The sequence below is a fragment of the Cavia porcellus genome, unplaced genomic scaffold, assembly GCF_034190915.1.
Source record: "Cavia porcellus strain 051 isolate PalLab524CR breed Dunkin Hartley unplaced genomic scaffold, mCavPor4.1 scaffold_21, whole genome shotgun sequence".
Classification (NCBI taxonomy): Eukaryota; Metazoa; Chordata; class Mammalia; order Rodentia; family Caviidae; genus Cavia; species Cavia porcellus.
Window position 1 is genome coordinate 9,936,917 of NW_026947504.1, and position 26,689 is coordinate 9,963,605.

At 41.1% G+C, this 26,689-nt stretch overlaps 1 long non-coding RNA gene across 15 annotated transcripts in view; it reads left to right on the forward strand.

The window, feature by feature from the left end:
• LOC101787993 (uncharacterized) overlaps positions 1–26,689 on the forward strand; it is a 260,957-nt gene that overhangs the window by 220,860 nt on the left and 13,408 nt on the right. For 7 of the 15 annotated variants that reach the window (XR_010041635.1, XR_010041632.1, XR_010041642.1 and 4 more), the window contains 3 exons: positions 747–7,100; positions 8,236–8,367; positions 9,352–9,585. The exons of 1 other annotated variant lie outside the window; for it this stretch is intronic. This is a non-coding gene — a long non-coding RNA (uncharacterized LOC101787993). Of the gene's footprint in view, positions 1–746; positions 7,101–8,235; positions 8,372–9,351; positions 9,586–26,689 lie in introns of all 15 variants that reach the window. 7 more of the 15 variants (XR_010041636.1, XR_010041637.1, XR_010041639.1 and 4 more) reach the window with 7 other exon arrangements.

Here is a 26,689-nt window from a genome sequence, read left to right on the forward strand (position 1 = left end):
TCAAGGGAGCGCTCTCCAGCTTATAGAGACCAGAAATGGCAGAAGGGCTGTGCAGTGGCACAGCGCACACAAGCACTGCTCTGCAGTTACTTTGTCCAGGTCTGAATCCTTCCTCTGCCCCCTCCCAGCTCCATGACTCACACCAGCTGCCTAACTAAGTTCTCTAAACTTCATTTCCCTCACCGTAGAGCGAGGGTAGAATTAGTGTCCATCTCATAGACTTGCTGAGGGGACTGTTAGAATTTCATGTGATCCAGTACTTGGCTAATAGCCTAGTATATATAGGCTCATAGCCTATATAAATACTAAGTACGTCTTGTTGCTGTTTTTATTCTGCTGTGCCATTATCATAGACTTTGTTGGTTTTTCATAAACTTTTTTTTTTACGATTTTTTCGTTGTTTGCTTTGATATAATTTTAGGCTTAAAGGAAAGTTGCAAAGATGGTACAGAGTATGTTGTATGTACATCTTACCCAGCTTTCCCATTGTTAACACCTTATTTTAATTACCATGGTACTTTCATCGGATCTAAGAGACCGTGGTGTATCATGATTAAGCAACCTATAGAATCCAGTCAGGAATCACTTTGCATTTATCTGTCAGGGCTCCCCAGTTTCTTTGGTCTGATGGCTACTCAATCTTTTCTTGTTTTTCACAGTCTGAATAGTCTTAAAGAATGAATCCTGGACTCTCCAGCGAGCAATCTATTAGCCACTTCCCATGATCCATACCTTTTCTGTTCCAGAGACTTCTGAACCCACAGAAGATAGAGCAGGATTGAAGGAGGTGAACGGCATCTCTAAACATTAAACCCCTCTGCAGCTCAGCGGCACAGATGCCAGTTGCATGCACAAGTCTTTCATGAGAGCTTGGATGGGTCCAAGGTCAGATCCCCACCCTTCTAAAGGGTTCATTCACCTCCAGAGGAGAGCCTTTTAGATAATTCTATTTACAAAAGGAGCCTGTTGTTTGGAGATAGAATGGGGATGTGAGGACAGAAAGGAGCGCTCTGGGAGAGCATGGTTCTCTTTAGGGTAATCCTGGGGACTTGGGACTCTGGGTTCTTTGTATTTGCATTGATACTGGAGGACTTCAGGGTTCTTCCCATCAGCCTTCTTCCCGAATACTTCCCTTTGGTCCTTATTGGCAAACCCCTTCAAATTCCAGGTGCTGGGGAAAGAAGTCACCCCTAAATGAGGTGTCTAGTTAAGCAGATCCACACCTACACATGCTAATACCTTCTAGGGCTGGAACTTTGCCATTCACAGTCACAGATAGCCACAAAGGACATTTGAGGCTCACTAATTCTGGATTTACCTTCTTCTCTAACAAATGGCAGTATTTCAGACTGTTTATTTAACACAGAGTGCAATTTTAAAAGTTTTGACCCTTAGAGTATAATTTTGTGACTTCATGCCCTTCTTTCTGGGCAGAATAAACAAAATAGGGAAAGGGCAAATCTTGTAGGGGTTTTCCTGCCTTTTCTTAGATGCCTAATTTTTGCTTATAATATTGTAGGGTGAGACTCACACATAGGAACAAAGCAAAGCTTGCATGGTTTTCTCTTGAACAGAGTTGCTTGTATTTGTATTTTTGGAAGCTGAATAGTTAAAGTCCTGCTTTATCATTTCTCAGTTAACTTTATTCTTTCTGCTTCAAGTTGGGAAATGAATTTTGTTGGCCATGTGTTTAAAGTCTTGGGAAGAACCCTGGACTTGATGGACCTGAAGAACCCAGAACTGTGCCTTGTGCACATGCGTGTGTGGCATGCACGCATGTGTGTGGAGGGAGAGGGCTGTTGTTCCCAAATTGACTTCTCTTTGCTTTTGTCGCAGCCTGAAAGTTTGAGTTGGTCTCAAGTGCTCTGCCACTTTGCCACTTTGATGGAATAGGCATCAAGACAGAGGACATAGCCAGGATAGGATGGAAAGATAAAGCCAGAGGAGGATGGAAGTGACCTATCGGTAACAAATTATGGCTACAGTATTTAAGAGAGAAGTAGGTCTTGATAGAAAACCTGTTAAAGTGCTGTACATTTATCAATCATTGATGGGAATACTTAGTCCAAAAAAAGCCAATACTTAAGATTTTTCTTCTCAATGTGTTAACAGACCAACTTCAATATTTGGCTTCTGAGAGTGACATCATATTAAAGTTACCTCTTGTTTTTGGTACCAAGAATTGAAGTCACCATCTCACTCCCACCACGCAGGCACTTGCACTGCTGAGCTAAATCCTGGGCCCTGAGTTACATCATATTAAATACTGCTAGAAATAAGTGGGCTCTGCTAGGACTCTGGGATTATTTTTTGGGTCACTATTATATTTGCTGTAATGGAATTTGATTTTTCTAGAACTAAAAGTTCCTACAGCTTTATTAAAGTCCATACATCTCTCAAAATTTAGAATTCACACTTATTCTTGAAAACAATATAGAGAACTGTGTAGTTCACATTTCAGAGGGTTGGAACAGATTAATCGTCTTCTCATGAAGTCATTCAGCCAGGGGTCCTGGACGTGAGCTGTGACTGCTTTTGGAATAAGCAGCTCAGGGCAGATGAATATGCAGAGGTAATGGCAGGTCCCAGTGCAAGTGTGGTCAGCTTGGAGGGAGGCCTGATGTTGATGTCTAGGGGGACCCCACCCCTACCCCAAGGTGCCAAGAGGGTACCTAAAAGAGGTCCTAGCTTTTAACTTCCTTCTCTTTGCGACTGACAATCTTTCTTTCATGCTGCTTTCGCTGCTGTCTTTCATCATGATTCTCCACTTACGGCGTCCACACAGTGTCTGTGAGGACGGTTGGAAAGGCACCACTTTCGGAGACCATGCCAATGGAGAGCAAGGCTGGCTCCACATTCTATCCCACGCACAGTGGCTCCTTCCCCTAAATGAGCCTATTTAATGAGTCAAGAATATTCCATTAACCAAACAAGTACGGCTGCCAGTTGGAATGTTCCAAAGAAAATAAATGAAAACTTGTCTACTTTGTACTGTTTTGATGGGCAATCTTTTTAAAACATCATGGTGCCTGGTCTGTCTCCTCTCAGGTTGTAGTGTATTAGAACAAATTTACCCAGAGAGGCCTAGAAATGTTTTCATGCAATAATAATTCACAGCTCAGTTTTTACAGTACTTTATACTCCTCTCTTCTCAGTGCCTCCGGCAATGTCTGGGAAGAAGTTAAATGTTTAAAGAGATGCATTAACTCTTTGGAGCTACAGACTTGCAAATCCAAACAGTGAATGCAATTACAAGAGCAAAGTCATATTATTTTAAAATATAATCTATTGAGCCAACCTCATATAAATGTGCTTGTGTTGCCTCCAGTGAGAAGTCTGTATCAAGTGAGTTTGAAAAGGAAGAAGACTCCAATATTGTCAAATGACCAATATCACAGTTTTTCCCCCCACTTCAGAAAATTTTGAGTTCTCTTGGTAGAGATAGGATACTGGCATGCAGTTGTCTCCTCTGTTCTGCTTCTTATTGACCCACTACCAGGGGCTGCTGGCAGGCTGAGCTCCTTTCTGGAGGCTTAGGGAGGAATCTACTTCCAAGCTTAGTTGGGTTATTGGCAGAATCGAGTTTCTTGTGGTTGCAGAACTGAGGTCCCCATTTTCTTGCTGGTTGTTATCTGCAAGCTGAGATTGTTCTTAGAAGCTTCTCAGGAGAAAGTCCTGCCAAGGGAAAAAGTCTGTCAGAATTTGAAAGAGGGGACCTAACACTTGTAAGTGTGGAGTCCTGATCTCAGGGACCATCAAGGGATACCACACTTCTGAGTTTTTTGTTTGTTTGTTTTTAGTACAGTGTCTGGGTAAATTGCCCAGGCTGGCTTCAAACTTGTGATCCTCCTGCCTCGGTCTCCTGATTAGCTGTAACTCAAGCATCTGCAGCCACCCCCTGGTTACATTCATGGATTTTTTATGAAATGTGTTTTTCTGGTTAGTTATTAGAGGGTTCTTCTGGTTTGGCTCAATTATATTATGCTGTTCCCAATGAGAATCTTTGGTGTGAAGTTTTGTTTTGTTTTGTTATAGTACTAGTGATTGAACCCAGGATCTTGCACATGCCATTCACGTGGTCTCACGTTGAGCTACTCTGCCCGCTCTAGAAGTGTTTTCATCTGGAGGATCAGAGCTCTTTGGGAAAACTGCAAATACTACTAAACATTAAAGCCTTTTAAGATTAAATCCCCCATTAGACCAGATAGTTTTAGATTGCTTTTAAAACTAGTTTTAGGGGGCTGGGGATTTAGCTTAGGGGCTGGGGATTTAGCTCAGTGGTGTAAGTGCCTGCCTTGCAAGTGTGTGGTCATGAGTTCCATCCCTGGTACCGGTAAAAAAAAAAAAAAAAAAAAAAACTAGTTTTAGGAGTCTGGGAAGATGGCGAACAATAAGCAGCAGAGTAAACAACCTCTCTGCGTGAAACAGCCCAGATTCTGGAATATAGCTTTCTGGAGAAGACAAAAAGGAAAGAAGTGGGTCCCCTTGACCGAGAAAGAAACTAAAGTGAGAATTGAAGCTCACAGAAATAATAAAAAAAGAAAAAAAAAACTTAAAAGGAAGGCAGTAGCCAGCAGCGCCTTCACCAGAGCCAGTCCCACTGTGCAGTAAGCGCTGTGCACAGTCACAGTGCAGCTGGTGGCTGGCAAGCCTGAAGGCCTTGGTGGGGAGATGCGGTGGCAGAGGGGAGCGGTGGACCAGAGGACTGCACTGGCTGGCGGTGAGTGTGGGGAACTGAGTCCTCCTGTGTGAGTGGGCAGTTGGTCAGGTACCATTTTGGTGCTGGGCAGAATAAACCTGGAACCAGAACTGCAGCCGGCTTTGTTCAGCCACTCCTCGCTTAAAGCAGACTGGTGGAAATTGCTTGGACTGAGTCCCACCCCTGTGCATAGTCCAGGAGCCACCCCTAGGTTGCCCTAACGCTATCCCTAACCAACCCCACTCACCCATGGCGAAAACTCCCTGTGGTTAACCAGCTCAGAAGGGGGAGGCCAGCCTGCCCCATCCCTGCTTACATGCCAGTAGTCACCAGCAGACTGGGAAAAGCAGCAAACAACACAATTTGGAGGGGGGGTACTGGAGATGGAACTCATGACCTTACGCTTGCCAGGCAAGCACTTACGCTGCTGAGCTAAATCCCCAGCCCAAAAGCATCAAACAGCAAAAAATTCCTAGCCAACACTCTTCAGAGTAATTATAACCAATATAGAAATTGCCGGGGACTCCATTACCCACTTGTCTGGAAGAAACCAGGAACATGACAAGAGGAAGAAGCAAAAGGCAGTCTCTGGCCTCCAAACCAAGCAGTACTGGTCCAGGAGAGATAAACACAGAAGGGATTGGGAGCTGCACACCTGCAGTTTTTGAAGCAACAGCAACTGAAAAAAAAAAAAAAACTTAATGAGGCTGTAAAAGAACTTACAACAGAAATATTACAGATAAAAGAAGACATAAGAAACATAATAAAAGAATTGCTAAGCACCTTTAAAGAACACACAGATGGAAGAGGAGCATAGAAAAAGGAAGGAAACCTTCGATGAAGAATATTTAAAAAATTCGAATACATGAAACAGATTCAGAGATTACCAGGAAATTAAAAACTCCATTGAAAGGTGGCAAAACTGTTTGAAAGAAACTAAAGATAGACTATCAAACCTTGAAGACAGGTTTACAGCTTGCGATCTTGTGAAAGGAAAGATCTCTTAAAAATAACAAGGAACCAGGAAGTAACAATATAAAGGCTAGAAGACGACAAGAGGATCTATAACTTAAGAATAAAAAATGTGAGTGAAGAAACAGGAGTAAACACAAAGGAACTACAAAGGCTATTCACAGAAATAATAAAAGAAAACTTCCCAAACGTAGGAAAAGGAAATGATATTCAGATACATGAGGCACACGGAACTCCAGCCAGCTAGAACCAAAACAGATCTACACCCAGACATATAATAATCAAGATCCCAGAAATTCAATACAAGACCAGAATATTAAAAGCTGTAGAGAAAAGAAACAGATCACCTATAAAGAAAAACTCATCAGAATCATGACAGACTTTGTGACACAAATCATCAAATCAAAAAGATCTGGGAGTGAAGTATTCCAAGTCCTGAAAGAAAATAACCTCCAACGCAGATTGATGTACCCTGCAAAACTATCTCTCAAAATTAATGAGGAGGGGCTGGGGTTTAGCTCAGCGGCATAAGCACCTGCCTTGCAAGCAGGCGGTCACGAGTTCAATCCCTGGTACCGATAAAAATGAAAAAAAAAAAAAAAGAAAAAAAAATTAATGAGGAAGCAAGATGTTTACAAGACAAAGACAAACTCAGGGAGTTTGTAACCAATCCAACGTACAAAAAATACTGGACATTCTAGAGAGGGAGAAAAAGAGACCATGGTTTCAAGAACAGTGACAGAGGGGGCTCAGTGAATGGGGCAGACAGTGGAATGAAAAGGAAAAGTAGACAACGAACAACAGAAAAGTAGCATGGCAGAGATGAGGCGAAGGTTGGCCATAATCACTAAGATGGATAGCTTCGATACACTAATAAAAAGAAACACAGGCAGAGCAAATCAGGAAAAAGGGTCCATCAATATGCTCTATATAAGAAGTATAATTAACCTGAAAGAGGGTTTATAAACTGAAAGCCAAGATGAGAAAATGATGCTCTATGTGACAGGGAACCAGAAAAAAGTGGGGGTAGCTTGCCCATCAGCTGCAGATTGGTTAGAAAGCCTCGACACAGTTATACAATGTAAAACTACTCAGCTATAAAGAAGGAAAACCTTGAGGATACAACTTGAGATCATGTGCAGGGGTAAAAAGTTTCAGAATCACTTAGGTAAATAGCAGGTTGCCTCCCTAAATTAAAAACCTAAGGAGTTAGTGGAATCCAAAATGTATAATGCACCCTGTGAAAGTGAAAGGGGAGGAATTGTCTAAAAAGGAAAAGCAGTGGCCATTGTTAATCTTTTATCATGATTTGAAACCCGTATTGTTTTCATCTTTCTGTTTAGTTTGGTTTTATTCTGTTCCAGTTTGTCTACTTGTACTAGATGTGATGGCGTGGACAGCTATTCGAAAGATAGCAGGATACACTATGGTAAGCATTTTTGATTTCCTATTAACTTGATTTGAAGCCCTGTATTGCTCTCATGGTCTTGTTTTGGCTGATTTTATTCAATTATGTTTTGTTTGATAGTATCAAGTCTGAGGTATAGTATCAAGTCTGATACCCATTCTGGTTTGACTATTATCTTCTTTGAAGTCCTAGAATGTGTCCAATGTTTTGTTTTTATTGGTTTTGTTCTGTACTGTGTTATTCAATTTTATTATGCCTGATGATATGGTTAATTCTTTTGAAGATAACAAGAGGCATTATGGTAACCATTGTTGATCACCTTGCATTTTGTTTTTAAGTCATGTACTATATCTATCCTTTTGTTTCGACTAACTCTATTTTGCTTTTGTCTCACTTGGTTTTATTTCTCTTCAAAATAAAAAAATTTTAAAAACTAGTTTTATTGAGCTGCACTTTACATGCCATAAAATGCACCATTTTAAGTTCCATTGTGATAAGTTTTAAAATTTTTATATATCTATATAACTACTACCACTATCAGGATATATATTTCCATCACTGGGCTAGGTGTAGTTTGGTGGTTGAAGAGCATGTTGGCGTATACAGGGCCTTAGGTTCAAATCCCAGCATGAAACAAGGGCAAAACAATAGCAAAAATCCTTACTGATTTGTATTTCCATCACCCAAAAGTCTCCTTGGGCCCCAGCCAACAAACCCCATCCCCTATCCCCACCATCCTAGTCTGCCACAGGTATGTTTTCTGTCACTCTGCACATAATTTGTTTTGTTTTATAATTTTATCTAAATGGAATCATACATATCTGTGTCTATTACAACACACACATAATTTTTTTGGTCTGGTTTCATTTACTCTGTAGGAGATTTTTGAGTTTCATGCATGTTATGGGTAGCAGTAGTTGGTCCTTTAATACTGAGTAGTTTTCTATTGTGTGAAGACACCACCCTTGCCCTTTTTTGGTATTGCTAGAATATATATGCTAATGTTTTGCATCAATATTTGTGAAGGATATTGGTCTGGAATTTTCTTATGTCTTTGTCTGGTTTGGGTATCAAAGTAATGCTGGCCATATAAATGGAATTGGGAAGTAGCTGGGGGAATTACTGTTTGCAAGTGACTTTCTTGGCTATCTCGTAGGCACGGCTGCCCCAAGCGCCTGGTGATGTCCTCCACAGAGCTTTTCCACAGGCCTGCAGAGGTGCGCTAGTTCCTGGCACTGCCGGTGCAGTTTTGTGGCTTAGCAGCTCTTCTCCATCGCTGTGCATGCCAGTAGGTACAGATGTGCAAACACGAACCAAGTGGACGCGCCTACGGCCAGACCTATGAAGCACCGAGTTGCCTCTTTAATTGTGGCCACGTTGACTTCTTCAGCACAAAGCAGTGGGCCCCGTCTTCCCTCTGATGATCTAATAGAGTCTCCACAACCAAAAATGCGCTTTGCTTCTGAGATTGGATGTGAGAGGGGAGCAAGCAGTGAGAGGGCCAAAGTGCTCCTTCCTTTCAGAATCATGTTTTGGCCTTGCCTGGGAGAGGGATTGGAGAAAGGAAGATTTTTTTTTTTTAATGCTTCCTGGTCAGTAACCCAAGACAAAACTTAAAGAGACAATAGTTAGTTTTCCTTTTAAGGGCTCCCTGTACGCAGATCAAGGAAAATCTAGCCGCGTACATAAACTCCTAGGAAAGGAATCTTACACATCATATAACTCCCCTCCCACCATTTGTGTTTTCTATGTGTGGAGGCTGTCTCCCATCCCCATGCCTCAGAGATAGCCAAGATGTTCGAAAGCCACTATTTTATGAGGTTTTGGGGGCCCCGACAAATAAAATTCCTGCTGATCGTGGCTGATTCTCCGGCTATCCTGAGTTGGTATGCAGAACAGGCGCTCAGAGTGCTGGCCAGCAAAATCAGGACAAAGAAGACTTTATGGTGATTTTTAGCCCAGGCCTAAGGCTAAGACATGATGTTATATAAATTCCCTGTGTGCTATATGATCTTTGAGTGCCTTTTATACTGGTGTTTTGCATGAAATATTACAGCAAAAACAACTTATCAGTAAATATACTCTAATTTTTGTATGTTTGTATGTTCATATAAGCACACATGTGATTTTAGAAACAATACGATTATGGCATTAGCATATGGAAACTGTAATGAACAACTTTTCTTTTTTTGTAGTACTGGAGATTAGAGGATTGAACCCAGGGCCTTTGAACTGAGCTACATTCCCTTCTTTGTTTTGTATTTTTGGACAGGTTCTCTGAGTTGCTAACTTGCCCAGGCTGGGTTTGAACTTGTGAAACTCGTGCCTCAGCCTCCCAATGTGCTGGGATTCCAGCCGTACACCACAATACCCAGCTTTACTGTGCAATATTTTGAAAGCCCACTTTCCTGTGCTGTTTGGGAGACTTCCTGTAGTCCTCTAAAGAATCTGGAACAAGTTTCCTGAGCCACAGCTCTTTGTGGAGGACATCAGTGCTGTTATCTAGGTAATTCTATCGTAAACCAGCTATGTTGCTTAGATGGGAAATCAGAAGCGAGCAAAAGGGTTAAAACAGCCAAAAGTTTTATTTGTTGGAGCATTTACAATTTGATATTGGGTACAATAAAATATTTAGGTAAACCAGTTCCTAAAAGCAAAAGAAACAGCTGGTACACAGAGCCAAGGAAGAGCATACCTCAGGGTGGAGGCAGGCAACCGAGACCTGGAGAGGTATTTATCAGTGTTGTTTGTGGTGCTGGGGGTCAAAGTCGGCCTTCCGCATGGCAGGCAAGTGCTCTACCACTGAGCTACCGCCACAGCTCGAGGCTTCGTTTTTAAGAGTGATGTCGAGAGGATAAAAAGAGCACGAGATAGCAGTGAAATTGCCAAGTTTGGGTTCAGGCTCTGTCACAGAACCACTTTGTGGCCTTGGGCCCTTCAACAGCTTCCTTGGACAGTTTTCTCTTTGGAAACTATAAGTGAGTTTCCTCATTTCTTCATTTATAATAGGAGTGAGATAGGATTTGATGATTAAATTATGTCTAGATTTCAAGTCCTGAAAACAAATGTGAGGAAATAGCTGTTCTTTGTTTTTGTTTCCTCTATAAAGTTGCCAGCTGGTCTGAGGCATAAGTGGGAAACGAGAAAGGGGGTTCTGTGTGTGCTTCTACTGGAGACGGTGGCCAGACACAGCTGAAAACCCTTAAAGAAGGGTCAGGAAGTCAGGGGTCAAGAATGAGCCTGCTGGACATTCAGTCCTTCTAGAAACTGCTCTCTCATTTTCTAGAAGGTTCTGAGTCTTATTTAGGGACGAGGAGACTTTGCTGTCCTGAATTGTTAAGCTAACTCCATGTGCATTTGTAACAGTCTTATCTTGTAAACAATAAGGTAGGTAGGTCTCATAAACAATTACAGTAAGCATAAATATTGAAAGCACTTGGACTCTGAGGGGGAGCATGTGACCAGCCTCTCCTTTCAAAGAGCCATTTCCTGTCTCCTGGAAACTTTCCCCCATTGCCCTGGCCTCACACCCACCACCACTAACTTCCCCTCCCCATATTTGTCCATCCAGCCCCAGGGGTGAACAGGTACATGGATACAGCGTGATTACCCTCTGGCTTCCTGCCTGGAAATCTGTTCATGTAGAGAGTCAGAAAGTATCACAGGAATGTTTTGGAGTAATTTTTACTTTGGAGCTAAGAATTTTCATGAGCGAAAACAGGAAAAGAGCAGCTTTGAGTCTGAAGGGAAGGTAGACTAATTGCTTAGAGTGTCTGCAGACTACGCACAGGTCGGAGTCCAGTGGTAGCTAACGTAATGGTCCGCACCTCCCAAGAGAAGCTGCAGACGCGGGTTGGGAGTTAACCTTGAAATCTTCCTGAAGGTGTGAGAGTAGCTCCAGCTGCCCAAGGCGAGTGGAGGCCAAGAGTAGGCCATATGTAGAAGGAGAGAGGACAGCCAACCAAAAGAGACTGACTGTCAGGATGCTGAGCCCGAGCTTGCTGTGGTAGCACGTGCTTATAGTATCAGCTATTCAGGGTGACTGACAATATGGCAAATGTTTATATTTTAAAAATATATTCTAGTAAAAGACATATTGCCATTAGGCCCCCTCAAAATTGTCCTCCTTGCTTCAAACACACTTATACCATTGTTCATACTACTTTCTTTTATTTTTTTTAATTTAAAAACAAAACAAAAAATAAAAACTATGATACAGAATTTCAAAGCACAATAATAGGAAATTAATACTATTAATATATTGCATAGTGTTATCCTCAAAGTAGTTGTCTAGATTACAAAAGTTAGGAATGAAAAAATGATGAAAACATGAAAACAAAAGCATAAACTTTTCTTTTTGATAAACTGACAGATTAGTGGTGTAGTTATCTATTTGTCTGTCTGTCTATAAAATCTTCTCCCTTCTCTCTTTTCTCTTTTCTCCTTTCCCCATCCCAGTTGTTCTTGTGTTTCAAGTACTTTCTTTCGCTTTCCTTTCCACAATATCTACTGGACATTTGGGTCTTTTTTACTCTTTCAGTTTTTTTGCACTAGGGAGACAATCATGCCACTTTTGAAGCAGTTCTGGAGATCCGCTTGCATTAGTGTATTTACAGGGTGTGATAAAAAGTATGGTGAATGCTGCTACCAGTGGAGAGGCAGCCTTGTGAAAATATTACAGTGTGTCCTTGTCCCCCTTTACTGGCTGGGTCTGGCCTCCTGTGACTCCTGGTATGTCCCCAAAGTGAAAATGGCCATGAACGTAAATACCTTCAGGACACTGAGGAGGCCCTGACAGCACAAAGACACTCATGAAAGAGGATTTGTAGAACTGCTTCTACATGACTAGAACGATGGAACAGTATATTTGAAGCAAAGGAAAGTATTTTGGCAATGGCAGTGTGTCTTTTGCTGTGATAAAATCTAAGCACACACTATATTTTCTGACCACACCTTATACTTGGAAGGCAAGATTGCAAGTTTGAGGCCAGCTTGTGCAACTTAACAAGACTCTGTGTCAAACTAAAAAGGAACAGGGTGTAGTCCATGGTAGAATCCTTATGTAGCATATACAAAGCCCTGGTTTCAACGCCCAGTACACACAATTGTGCACACACAATGTTGAGGGCGTGGGCCAAGCCTGGGCCACTTCATTGCTTCCCAGGGATAGCCTTGGTCAGTACGCATGCTCTCTGTTCCAAGTATCAATGGTTTCTGCCTTTTTAATCCAGAGTGTCCTCATTTACAAGACACATTGGTATTCCTTGTTAGCAGTCTGTCCACTTAATTCCTATTTAGGTGAAATAAGATATTTCGACTTATGTATGTACCATGTACAATGTCCCTGCTCATGTGTTCAAGCTGCAAAGTGCCTATTAGAACTTTCTGGAGAGACCCAAGTGACAGGGTGCCAGTGTCATAGCCCTGTTGACTTGTTCTAGGTCCAGCAAGATAGGTAAGGGTTAGAATCTGTCTTTTGGCTTCTTGATTTCTTGAGTTTTTAAAAATAGGCTCCATCACTTTCTCTTTGGGGTGAACCAACAAGGAAATGATTCTGCTTCTTGTGAGCAGATGAGAATGTCATAGATTCAGATAAGACTTGGTCTGAGGCATTGTCCCTGCACTTTGTGAGACCAGCTGGGCCCATCTCCTTTTTATAAGTCTTACCATAGTCTCACTAGGAGAAAAGTAGAGTTGGATTCCTTGCTCCAGAAGAGCCTGGTTTCTTCCCCTTTCCATGATACCAGAGACAAGACTTGAAAAAATCAGTTCAGTTGGGTGAATTCTTCTGTGTTTCAATTCAGCAGTCGCAGAAAAGAAATGGACCTGGTTTCAGTATGAACTGTGTGTCCCTAAGGCTTATTTATGTATTTAAAATAAAAGTTTGGTTTTGCAGTTGAGTTAAAAAAAAAAAGAGCACTCAAAAGGGCTCAATTCAAAATTTACAAAATGTGCAGCTTTTGGATCACAATGCAGTTCAGATCCCTAGATATTTATTCTTAGCTGTTTTCTGTGGAGAGAAGTTGGGAATCATCTTCCTCTGTACTCGAAAGGCCTATGAAAAATGGGTTACTAATTCCTTCTCCTCCTTTGGGTAAAAGTGGATATTCCTAAATTTAGGCAAGTCTAAGTAGATTTTCCTCTTCTTGTCATGTCCTTCCTGTTTGGTTCGTGATCTGGCAATCTCTCAGGATCACATGGCGGAGGTCATTTTTTTTTTTTAAGAAAAGCATTGCTGGTTGTTTTTTTGTTCAAGCATAAGGATAGATACTGTGGAGAATTCCTGAGCCTCCTTCCCTCAACAGAAGACCAGTGATGAGGTTAATGAGGTGTCAGAAGATGAAAAAACTAGCTCCAGTGTTATACCTTCCAACTTTTTAATTAGGAGTTCTGATGAATGGTTTGCTTACAAAATGCTCTTTTATTGGGTAACACCCCACTCAGCAAGGAGAAGTGAGGAAGTGTATGGTGAGATAAAGCAAGGAAGGATCTCTACTTTCTCCTGAGTTTTTCCAGCCCATAAGCAGGGCCTATAACTGCCTGTGAATTTCCTAGGGCTTCCAGAAGCTTCTAGGGGGTTCCAGGGGCTTCTAGAAAACCAGAGAGGCCAGTCCAGCATGCATTATCCCAGAAACATCAGCAAAATGGAAGCCATATCTTACCATTTTTCTTGGGCAGACCACTGGTGGAGATTCAGTCTCCCACGGCTTTTTTTTTTTCTTTGTCTTTTTGAGGCAGGGTCTTACTATACAGTTCAGGATGGCCTTGAACTCACTTTGTAGCCCAGGCTGGTCTTGAACTCCCCATAAATCTCTTGCCTCAGCCTCCTGAGTGCTGAGATTACAGGTGTATGCCACCATACCCGGCTTCTCTCCCACAGCTTTTTTGTGTGTATTTGTTTGGTGGCATCTCTTGGAGCTCATATGTGGTAGGCTGCTTCTGTGTACTCAGAATTCTGAACCAGACAGCTTTCAGGGGCCATCACTAAACAATCTAGGATGCATATGGTGGGAAAACACCAAGGCCGCATCTCCAAGGAAGGGCTGAGTGTGCCCCTTGTTGTGTCGTGATAGATGCCTGTCCAGCATTTCCCAGGATTTGTGGATATTATTGCTGGGACACAGCAACATTTCTTTTTCCCATGTGAAAAAGTTTGTTCAGGAAAAACATCAGGCTATAGAGACAAGCATTGTGACTACATGGATGGATGTGGTACAGGGAAAAGAATCCCTTCTAGGAATAGAAATATGGACCCTTTGTTATAATTTTATAAGACAAGGTTTCCAGATAGTGATCTTTGGACAATTTTAAGACTTAGAGAAATCCATGGGAAATTAGGGGGTGGAGAGTTGAGAACGGAAGCAGTTATTAGTGGCTACAGGAACAGTGATAGCAATTGGTGACATTTGTCCTATTGTACTTTATTTTTAAAATTTGACTTTTGAAGTCTGATGTTCTGTGAGTTTTAACAACTATATAAATTCATGTCACCATCATAACAGTCAGAGTTGTGAACAGGGCCTTGTGCCATCCCTTTTTAAGCATACCCCATCCCCTACCTCTGCCAGCCACTAATGTGTTCTCCATCCCACTTGAGCATGTGATATACATGAAATCACCCAGAAAGTCTCCTTTGTGCAACTGGCTTCTTTCACTCACCATAATGCCACCTCAGTTAATCCAGCTCATATATAACAACAGTTTATTCCGTTTTATTCTAATACACGGATGTACTGCAGCTTGTGCATTTAGTCATTCATTAAAGGACATTTGGTCTTTTTTTTTTCTTTTGGTACTAGAGATCGATCTCATGACCTTGCACTTGCCAGGCAGACATTTGGGTTGTTTCCCTGATTTGTAAAAAGGTTATGGGGCCGGGGGTTTAGCTCAGTGTCATAAATGCCTGCTTGGCAAATGCGAAGTCTTGAGTTCAATCCCTGGTACAAAAAAAAAAAAAGATTATGAAGAGATAGATGGAAGGAAGGAAAGAAAAGAAAGAAACAAAGAAAGAGAAAGAAAAAAAGAGGGAAGGAAGGAAGGAAGAAAGAGAAAGAATTTCTTTCTTTGAATTCTCCTTCCTGGTACTGAGGACTAGGGCTCGTGTATCTTATTTGTTTGTTTGTTTATTTGAAGGTAGTGAAATACAACAGAACAAGACAGAACAAAGCCAACTGAGACAGTGCAGTGAAATTGGTACAGAACGTCACAACAGGTTACCAGGATAACAGTAATAGGTATCATAGTATATCTTGTTACCTTCACAGTAGTTGTCCATTCAATCAGGTATAGCAAAATCAAACCAAAAACAGAACATTATAAAACCTATCAAAACAGAATATTGAATAGAGCAAAACAGTTAATCAGAACAAAGCAAAACAGTGAAAACAATGTTTGCCTTCAAAGAGAAGATGGAAGGAAATCCCCCATATTTGCTACATTGCATACGGTCGTCCTCTGAGGAGACGCTCAGACCTCTGGCCCCCAGTTTCTGGCAGGGCTTGGGGGCACCGGTAGGCTCAGGGGAGATGCTGACTGATTCCTTTCCTGTTTCGCCCACTGCTCGCTTGTGCCACAGCCACTCACCCGGAAGGAGGGCGGGTTGCTTTCTTGTTCAGCACCTAAGTTCCAACATGGTAGGATCTCAGGAGACGCTGACTGGTTCTCTTCCTCGTTCGCCTGCTCTATCTTATTCTTTTAGGACAATGTCTCACAAAGTTGCCTAGGCTGGCCTTGAGCTGTGGTCTTCCTTCTCAGCCTCCCAAGTGGCTGGAATTATAGGCCTGTACTACTACACTCAGCTCCTTCAACCATTGTTTTAGTAAACAATTCAGTGTACTAATTATATTTGCACTGTTGTGCAATCATCACTGCTTTCTGTTTCTGAAGCCTTTTCATCTCCCCAAACACAAACTGGGTGACCAGCAGTAACTTCCCATTTCTTTCAGCCCCCAGCAGCCTTCAATCTGCTTTCTGCCTTTATGAATTTTCCCATTCCAGGTAACTCTTATAAACAGATTCATACCATACCTGATCTTCTGAGTTTGGTTTATTTCACTTAGCACAGTGTTTTCTAAGTTCACCCAGGTCGTAGCATACCTCTGCACTTCATTCTTTTTTCAAGGCTGAGTAACTTTCCGTTCTATGTAAATGCCTCAATTTCTTTACTCTTTTATCCACTGGTAGGCACTAGGGTCATTCCTCCACGTGGTCATTGTGAATAATGATGCTGTGTAAGTTCCCATACAAGTATTTTTTTGAGCTCATATTTCCAATTTTTAAAAAAAATCTCTCTACATGTTAATTTAAACTGGCAGAGGAGTGGAGATTCCAATTTCTTTTCTACCCCCCTCCCCAATTTCTAAGAATCTGGTATTTTGCCTGAATGTAATCCATGTTCTTTGCATTCTTTTTTTTAAATTTTATTTAAAGAAAGACTAAACAAAACAGAAGACAGGTAGAAATAATACATACATTCAGAGAAAAAAAATAAACAGTACGAAATCACTAGTTGATGTTTTCCTATTGTCATTTTACAAATAGTTGTTCAAGATACAAAAATGGAATTTGTAAAGTGAGAATTCAAACAGTGAGACTGCAAACAGTTCTGTTCAGCTGTCCAACAAAAATTTAGTAACATAGTTGTCAATCCTATGCACTTAAACATACATGCAGTTATCCATATCTTCATTTATGTTTAGATTAAACAAACTAAAACAGGTTAAGATCATTCTGAACAAACAATAATAGTATTGCTGGATTTCACATCATGACATTCCGTGATCAGCACTGGGTAGTATAGTGTCTTTTTCTAAAAATTTAGTTTAAAGAAAGACTAAACAAAACAGAAAACAAGTAGAAATAATACATAATTTCAGAGGAAAAAATAAACAGTAAGAAATCACTAGTTGATTACAGATTGTCTTCTTATTCAAATAGTTATTCAAGATACTAAAGTGGAGCTTATAAAGTGGGGATTCAAACAGTGAGATTGCAATAAGTTCTGTTCAACTATACAACAAAAACTTAGAAATATGATTATCAATCCATATAGTTAAACATACATGCAGTTATCCATATCTTCAATTATATTGAGACTGAATAAACCCAAACAGGCTAATATCACTCTGAACAAAGAATAACACTATTGCTGGGTTTCATATTATGACACTCCAGGATCAGCACTGGGTATTTTAGTGTCTCTTTTTCTTCAAATTATCTGTTCATTTCATCATATGTCATAAGATCAGTTCTCATAAACTGTTTGTAGATTCTACACATGCATGAGTCTTAACATGTATTTCTATCCTTTCTATATTAGAGGGAGAAACAAAACAAAGCAAGGCAAAACAAAACATATTCCTATAAACACATGAAATGAAATAAACATATAAGACTGTTGTACAAAGACTTCTACCATGGTTCCTGTGTTGTCTTGTTATCTCCAATAGAATTCGCTATATCATCAGACATAGTATAATTGAATATATCAGTACATAACAGTATTAATAAAAATACAACTTTGTATATAGTATAGAACTTCAAAAACAGGCAGTTATCAAACCAGAATGTGTATCATAGAGTCTTGTCATCTTCAGTGTTGTTGCCTATACTCTCGGACTTGATACTATCAATTATATCAGTTTTGAATAAAATCTTCTGTGCCTCATTTCTGTTATGCCCTTTTTTTGCCAACAGTTGTCTGCTTATCTTCTTCATTCTGTTTTCTGCTCCATTCATTGAGGCCTCTCTGCCACTGTTCCTGGAATCCTAGTACTTTTCTCTCTCTCTAGAATGTTCTGGAGTATTCTCTGTAGAGTTGGATTGGTGGTTGCAAATTTCCCAAGTTCCTCTTTGTCTTGGAAGCATCTTGTTTCTCTATTAATTTCTACAGAGAGTTTAGCAGGGTATATCAATCTGGGATGGAGGTTATTTTCTTTCAGGGCTTAGAATATTTCACCCCAGGCTCTTCTTGACTTGATGGTTTGTGTCGAGAAGTCTGCTGTCATTCTGATGGGCCTTCCTCTGTAGGTTATTTGTTTCTTGTCTCTAACGGTTTTTAATATTCTGTTCTTATATTGAATTTCTTGGATCTTGATTATTATATGTCTGTGTGTAGCTCTGTTTTGGTTGTAGGTGGCAGGAGTTCTGTATGCCTCATATATCAGAATATCATTTCCTTTTCCTATGTTTGGGAAGTTTTCCTTAATTATTTCTGTGAATAATCTTTGTAGTTCCTTTATTTGTATCCCAGGTTCTTCATTTACATTCTTTATTCTCAAGTTATAAATCCTCTTGTCGTCTCCTAGCCTTTGTATTGTTACTGCTTGTTTCCTTGTTATTTTTTAAAAATTTTCCCTTTCATAATCCCACATTGCAAAATTGTCCTCTAGTTTAGATAATCTATCCTTAGTTTCTTTCAAGATGATTTGCCATCTTTCCATAGAGATTTTAATTTCCTGGTGATCTCTTTGAATCTGCTTCATGTATTCTATGTTTTTTTATATTCTTCACCAAGTGGTTCTCTCCCTTGTTTGAGTTCCTCCCTTCTTTCATCTGTATCTGCTTGAGGGTTGCTTAGTATCTCTTTTATTAATCTTCTTATATCTTGCTTTATTTGGCTAAATATGTCACTTTTGAACTCATCTATGAAGTCCTGAATATATCTCTTTATGTCCCCTGGCACTGTGTCTGATATTGCATGTCTGCTGTTCTCATTCTCCTTTGTATTTACCTGTCCTGGATCAATGTTCTCAGGGTTGGGGCCTGGGGACTTTTTGTTGTTGCTTCCTCTTCCCATCTTTTTTGCCTCTTCCAGGAGGCCCCAGTTTCTTTCTTTGTTGGTTACAATTCTTCTGAAGTGCGCTGGCTAGATGACCTTCCCAGTGCCGTGTGCTAGTGAGTTACAGACAGGGACAGCATATGCTGGCCCCTCCCCTAGTCAAGCTGCTGTGGCCTGCACTACTGTATTACTTTGTGCCACCTGCCCTCTGGACTGGCCAAACCTCCAAGGCCCCACTGGGCCAGTGTGGTTAGTGTGTGCCACCGGTGCAGGGATTTGACCTTCGATAGCCTATTGGGTCTCAGCCGGGTCACATGACCCTGGTCTAGCTCACTTGACCAATCCCGTTTGGGAAGGGAACAATTGACTGAAGTAACTGCTGCCCCTTGTACTTGCCAGTCCTGTTCGGTCCCAGAATGTCATCCACCAGAACCCCCCTCTTTATGGAATGGCTCCACTCCCATCACTCACCACAGGTCGATGTAGGCATCCTGCCAATTAAGCCCTCCCTCCTGCTCGCTGAGCCCCAAACTCAGTGTAACTGAGCCTCCAGTGAGTCGAAGCAGCAGGACCTCGGAGGGCTCTGCAAGTTGCGGCGGGACCCTGGCCAGTGGCAACGGGACCTCAGATGGTCAGTAAGTCACCTTAATTTCTTCTTGGGATGAGAGAATTCATCTCCCTCTGTTTGGGGCTCCCCACTCTGTATTATGTTGAATTCTAAGTTGACTATCTCAGGGAGCTTCTGTAGCAAGTTGTTATCTATCTGCCATCTTTTCTCCTCCTCTCTTTCCTAATCTGTTCTTTGCATTCTTAAGAGATGTGAGGAATTCCATCAAATTTTGTTCATAGGCTGTGTCAGTCTCCTGAGAGGAAGAGGCGGACAGTCACAGCTTGGGTATGGGGCAAGGCTGTTTGGGATGAAGGCCAATGTATCATGGTCTCTAGAGATTAAGAAATGATCATGGATCTCGCATGAGATAATTTTAAGCTTTGCGACTCCACAATTTGGCAGCCATTAGAAGACTTAAGAGTAGAAACGAAAGTGGCACATAGGAAGTAACTCAACCTACCCAGATTCAGAGAGCTCAGCTAATTCCTCATCTCTTTAGACATCTAGCAGTAAGACCAGTCTGAACCATAAAAAGGATGTGCCTTTGTTGGAAAGACTTAATAAGCTTTCTTTAATTAATAAATATCTATAATTTATTTTTTTAACAATGATAAAATATACTTTTATTTACTCTTTGAAGTCAAGTGTATATTTTAAGTAGCTGCATTCATATACAACAGGGGCTGAAGCCATTAGAAAGTAGAGAGTTTTGCTCGTTTCCTGGGGATTGAACTAGGACCTTGTGCATGGTAGTCAGGTGCTCCACCACGAATCTACACCCCACAGGAGGAGTGGGGTGTTCTGTTCATTGTTGCAGTAATGAAAAGTTTCTCCTTTAGGGCTACTAGTTTGCATATTAAATTTCCCTTGATAAGCACTATAAAGACTGACATTCAGTCTAGCCTTTCTTATCATAAATTTCTGTAGAAACTAAAATCGTAAGATTATTGTCTGTGCAGTTGAGTTTGTTCTCTCTGTAGACTGAATATAGGGTGGGATGCTTTTCTTTTTTCCCCCAGTACTGAGGATTAAACTCAGAGCCTGCACACTAATCTCCATTCCTAGTCCTTTTTATTATGATTTATATTTGATAAGTTCTCACTAAATTGCTAAATTGCCTAGGCTGGGTCATCTGGTGTTATAGGCGTGTGCTGCCACACATGGATGATAGTGTTTTTTGTTTTTGTTTTTGTTTTTACTGTTTACAAGTATTCTTTTGCCTCTGAAATTAATAAATCCTTCCCTTTGCCCACATCCTTCCACCAAGCCTTAGATTCTCACTGGTTTAAAATTCTTTTTTCCCAAAAAGCTACTAATGGAATCTGTGTGTGGTTTGTGTGTGTTGTGTGTGTGTGTGTGTGTGTGTGTGTGTGTGTGTGTGATACAACCAGCATTTCCTAAACCAGTGTCCACTAGCATGTCAGAGAGTTCTTTGAGGCGTTGTGTTTCATGGAGAAGCTTTCAAAAGTACCACAGACTTTTCCTAAATCCTTCATGTCTCAGTTTGGCCACTGTCCTTCAGTCCCCAAGTCTGAGCTCCTGCAGGGATGAGGCAGGGCCAGAGACATCCCCTCTGAAAGGATTTTGCCCTGAATGGGACACCACAGCAGTGGGAGGCTGGAGCCAGAACCAAGAGGCTCTATCTTCAGGTCACCTCCCCTAGGCAATTTACCTGTGGTGTGAAGTAAATTCCAATGGGTTACTTGTGGGCTGAGGATTTACCTCAGTGGCGTAAGCGCCTGCCTGGCAAGCAAGAGGTCATGAGTTTGATCCCTGGTACCACTAAAAAAAATGCCAATGGGCTACTTGTGCATCATTAATGCCCTTTAGGCACCACCCCAAGCCTAAGCTATATGTATGCCCCCATACCACGTGTCCGGCAAAGAAAAAAGCCAGACCTCAGTGGTCGTGGGGTTCTCTCTCTGCATTCTTAAAACAAAGGCCACTTTTATTTCACGTTTCTATGTTTTTAGCCACGCCAAAAATTCTATCACCGTCCCATCGCAGGTGAGAGACCTGAGTCAGGGCCTTGCACTGACACTGCAAACTCTGGTGCCTTCATTGCAGGTGGAAGGCATAACACAGAGCCACCTTTGGTCCCAAGATGATCAGAATTTTTTCCTTGAATAGAAAATTTGTTGGTATTGTATTTTGGGAAGTTTCATTAAATTGTTTAGCCTTTCAAAATAATGGAAAAGACCCAGGCATGTAGCTCAGGGGTAGAGCTCTTGCGTAGTGCGTGTGAGGCTCTGGGTTTGAACCCTAGCACTGCAGCAAATCAAACAGCAGCAGCCTCAGCAGTAACAACAACAAAATAAGAAATAAGTGGAAGTGGGTTTGGCACTGGCCTTTCCTTGTACTCTGCATCTAATCTGCACAGCTGCTCCTAGAAGAAGTACCCTTGCTGTTTCCATGTTTCGAGACAGCCACTGGGTTGCATCCCAGCTCTGAAGCTCAACCCTTCATTCTCAGCCTTGTGGTTGACCTCCCACAGCACAGCACAAAATGCCTAGTTACAGCACAGGGTTCCGGTTTCTAAGAGCCCGTGTCCACCTGCTGATGAATGGATTGCACATTCCATCACATTTTTGTTAGCATTTTGGATTTCATTGGCGCTGCAATTTTGTGGGCATTTGTTTGTTTTGTTTTGTTTGAGACAGGGTCTCACTGTGAAGTTAGGCTGGCCTTGAACTCACTGTGTGGCCCAGGCTGGCCTTGAGCTTGTGGTGATCCTCCTGCCTCATGCAATTTTGTTTTTAATTTATAAATCAACCCCATGTATATTTATGCATCTGTTTAGGTTTAATAGCTGTGTAAGAACTATACACATAAGAAGTTTATACCCAGTTTTATATATTTGTGCATATTTTAGTAATATTATAGTAAAATTGGCTTAGGTCAACACTGGCAGTCTTCACTATTATGTCATTAACACCTTGAACACATTAACATTGTTTACTTTAAATAAAATCCCTTAATAGCCTAAGAGACGGGATGTATTTTGATGGACTTGGAATGAAAAGGTAATGAGGAAGCTCAAAGTATAAGTTAAGAAATGGCTTACAGCTGCAAGGTTCCAGTGAGCAGGCGGTTGGCGGTTATTTTCTCTCAGCTCTTTAAAGTCAGATTTTTCTCTTTCCTGGATGCTCTTGCTGTGTTGAAAAGCCTCCTTCCATGGTAAATGCCACCTAAAAGTTAATCACCTTCACCTCCAGCTGTTTTCGAAACTCTCCGTGGTGTCCTACTTCATCCTATGTAAACGTGGCCATGGGCACTGCATGGGCCTCCATGTGCTTTCTGAACCTTCGGATTCCTGTCTCCCATCAACATGGGAACATCAAGTGGCCGTTCTCTGTTTTCCCATGTCTCCTGTCTTCCCTTGTTGAATCTCCTCTCATTCTCTTCTCTGTGCCTCTGCACCTCTCATTTATCTGACCCTGTATCATTCTGGTTCTTCTTTAGACCTATTTTCTTTTCATTTTTAAAACTTTAAAAAATTATTATAAATAATGACTCATGTTAATTACACAATTTAATGGGTCTTACTGTAACCTCTTCATGCATATGTATAGCATACTTTCTTTGATCCTATCCCCCCACTTACTTCTCTCTTACCTTCCTTACCTCTTCAGACTTTATTAAATCCATTAGGATTTTGTGGAGGAGAGAAGAATGTTTGATCACTTACTTTTAAATAAAGTTGGAAGTATACTTTATACACCCCATTTATATTGGATAGTTAGGTGACTCTTGATGAATGTATACATCCATGAGATACCACACTCAAAATAAAGAACATTTACATAGCTCTTGTTATGGCTTTTATCTAGATGACCCCCCAAAGTCTCATGCAGTCTTAAGTGGAGCTTTTCAGAGATGGCTGCATCTAGAGTGTGTGATGCTGGGATTAAGGGTATGACACTGACATTAATTCACGTGAGATGCTAGGAATAAGGGTGCCCAACTCTGAGTGTGAGTATTATCCATCCACACATGGGTAGCCTGGATAGAAAATAAGGGACAGAGAGGGGGATGCTGTTGTTGCTTGCTGCTTTGCTTCTTCGCTGCTTACTGCCTTGCTGCCTTCCGCCTCCCATAAACTATGTCTCCTCTGCCATGCCACCTGCTGTAGAGCCAGCCACAATGAACTGAAACCTCTACAAACTGTGAACTACAATAAGCCTCATTTAACTCTGGGTATTACATGTTTCGTCTTACCAATGAGAAAAGTAACTAAAACAACTCCTACCATTGTCCTCGGATCCCTTTAGGAAATTTTCAGCAAATATTTCTTCAGCTGCTTTTCCTCTTCCCTTCTCTCTGTCTCTGTCTCTGTCTCTGGCTCTGGCTCTGGCTCTGGCTCTGTCTCTCTCTCTCTCCTCTATAATTCCTCCAGGTTTCTGAAGTTCTCATTTCTTTTCAGTCTTAATTCTATGGCCCATGTAGTGAACTTTTTAAATTTGGGAAATTTTTTTTCACTTTCCTGATTTTTTTATATACTACTTTTAAGTTTTCATTTCTCAAGGTGAATTCCTAGCTATTTATTCCACTTAATATTGTATTTTCCTTTAATTGTATGAGCATATTAATAACGACTGCTTTAATCCAACACCTGGAGCCACTCAAAGTCAGTCTCCATTGGCTGCCTTTTCCCCAAATGTAGATCATACTTCAGTTATCTTTGCTTGTCTAGTAGTAGTTTTAGGTTGAAAGTTGGACCATGTAGGAATACATTGTGGCCTCTCTAGATTCTGTTATGATCTTCTGAGGATGACTGAAGTTTTAATTTGGTAAGAAATTAACTTGTCTGAACTCCACCTGCAAATTTGTCACTATCATGGCACATAGTCCCTGTCACTCCTGTTCTTACAGCTTCCCATTGATGTTTTCTGGCCCTTTGGAACTTTTCCCTCTTTCTGTGTCATGTGGTGATTAGCCAAGAATTTCAACAGAGATGGGAAAGACTTTTTGTGATTTTCTTCTATGGGTTCTCTCTCCTTGTTTTGTACCTATTTGGCAGATTTTGAGCTCTAACTCTGATATTTCAAGCCTATACAATTCACATTTTTTGCCATCTTGTGCATTATTGAAAAAAGTCACTCAGTTTAAAAAATGAGAGAGAGGACTCTCACAAAGATGGCGGATTGGTAAGCAGCAGCATACAGAGTCTCCTTGAGAGAGACAACTCAGATGCCAGAATAAAACATCCTGCAGAGGTCTGGACAGAGGGAGATGGATCCTCTCTACCTCTTAGAAGAAACTAAAGGGAAAAGAGCTGGTTAAACATGCAGTCCCAGGGCTACCATTGGAGCAGCTAAGATTAGTGGCGATAGTGCTCTCGTGGGAGCAGCCCAAACTTGCCCACCATGGTTTGCCAGAGTCGCCTGAACTCACACTGCTGTGACCTGCCAGATTCGTGGACACACTGAAGTCACGAGGTCGATGAGCCCCACAGAGAACAGAGCCAGCATGGAGACCTGCATTAACACACAGTGAGTGCAGGGAATAAGATCCTCTCACAGGAAAGAGGCGACCAACTGGACAACATGTTGGAATTGGGCAGGATGGACAGGAACAAGGAACAACAGTGACTTCAGTTGGTTGCCCCCTTCCCAGAGCAGATTGGTGGGATCTGCTTGGCCTGGGTCACACCCTTGGCCAGGACCCAATAAGTCATCCTAAACCAATTCTGTACACGTGGCACACACTAACGCAGTGAAGGCCCCTGCAGATTGATTGGCCTGAAGTAGAGGGGCCAGCATATGCAGTCCCTGTTTGCACCTCAGTGACTTGACAGCAAACTGGAGAGGGCAGAAATCCATAGCCAGCATGCTTCAGAAGAACCAACCATAACCAACAAAGAAAGGGGGTGGGACCCTCCGCTATACACCTGTATGGAAGAAATGAAAAACATGACAAGAGAAAGAAATAAGAAAAAAAAGCCCACAACCCTGAGAATATTGATTCAGGAGAGTAAATACAAAAGAGATTGAGGGCAGCAGTCATGCAATATCAGACACAGCATCAGTGGACATAAAGAGATATCTTCGGGGCCTCATAGACAAGCTCAAAAGTGAAATATTTAATCAAGTAAAGCAAGATATAAGTAGATTAATAAAAGAAATGCTAAGCACCTCTCAAGAAGACACAGTTGGAAGAATGGAGAAACACAAAAAATTGAGAGAAATGTTCGATGAAGAATATAAAGAAAACCTAGAATACATGAAGCAGATTCAAAGAGATCACCAGGAAATTAAAAACTCCATTGAAAGCTGGCAAAACTGCTTAAAAGAAACTAAGGATAGATTATTCAAACTGGAGGGCAGGTTTGCAATGTGTGATCATGAAAGGAAAGATCTCTTAAAAATAATAAAACAGGCAGGAATAATAAAAGACTAGAAGATGATAAGAGGATCTATAACTTAAGAATAAAGAATGTGAATGAAGAAACAAAGGTACCAACAAAAGAAATACAAAGGCTATTCACAGAACTAATTAAGGAAAACGTCCCAAGCATAGGAAAAGGAAATGATATTCAGATGTATGAGGCATTCAGAACTCCAGCCACCTACAACCAAAACAGAGCTACACCCAGACATATAATAATCAAGATCCCAGAAATCCAATATAAGACTAGAATATTAAAAGCTATTAGAGGAAAAAAAAGATCACCTATAAAAGAAAACCCATGAAAGTCAGCAGACTTCTCGACACAGAATATCAAATCAAGAAGAGCTTGGAGCAAAGTATTCCAAGCCCTGAAGAAAAATAACATCCAACCCAGATTGATACACCCTACAAAATTGTCTCTAGAAATTAATGGAGAAACAAGATGCTTCCATGACAAAATGGAGCTGGGGAAATTTGCGACCACCAATCCAACCAGACAGAAAATAATGAAGGACATTCTAGAGAGAGAGAAAAAAAAAATACCAGGATATCAGGAACAGTGGCCGAGAGGCATCAATGAATGGAGCAGACAGTGGAATGAAGGAGAAAAGTAGACAACCAATGGCAGAAAAATAGCATAGCAGAAATGAGACAGAGAAGGTTGGCTATACCTTCTAACATAGATGGCCTTGATATACTAAAAAGAAAAGAAAAGAAACAGGCAGAATAGATCAAGAGGTAGGATCCACCGAGATGCTCTGTATAGGAAATTAACCTGCAAAAGGGTTTATGGACCAAAAATCGAATATGAGGAAAACAATACACTATGTG